This window comes from Octodon degus, unplaced genomic scaffold (assembly GCF_000260255.1).
Source record: "Octodon degus isolate 3935 unplaced genomic scaffold, OctDeg1.0 scaffold00074, whole genome shotgun sequence".
Taxonomy (NCBI): Eukaryota; Metazoa; Chordata; class Mammalia; order Rodentia; family Octodontidae; genus Octodon; species Octodon degus.
The window spans coordinates 503,396-503,785 of record NW_004524650.1 but is presented as its reverse complement, the minus strand read 5'-3'; positions in this window follow the sequence as shown (position 1 = coordinate 503,785).

The following is a 390-nucleotide window of genomic DNA, read 5'->3' as shown; positions in this document are numbered from 1 at the left end:
AAAAAAAAAAAAAAAAAAGAAAAAAGAAACAAACAAAAAAATGGATCAAAGGTTTAAATACTAAAACTGAAACAATGAATCTTCTGAAAGACAAGGTAGGTAGAAATCTTAAGGATATAAAGGTAGGCAAAGAGTTCATAAACAAAAATCAAATTGCAAGGGAAATACTTCAAAGAATCAACAGCTGGGATCTCTTCTTTTTGAAAAGATTCTGCACATCAAAAAAATCACCAGCAGAATAAAAGAAAACCCACGAAGTGGAAGACAATTATAGCAGGCTGTGCTTCAGACAAAGTACTCCTATGTAGAACATATAAAGATTTTTAAAAATCCAGCCTCCAAAATTCAAAAATCCAATTCAAAAATGGGCATCTGAGATGAATATTCACT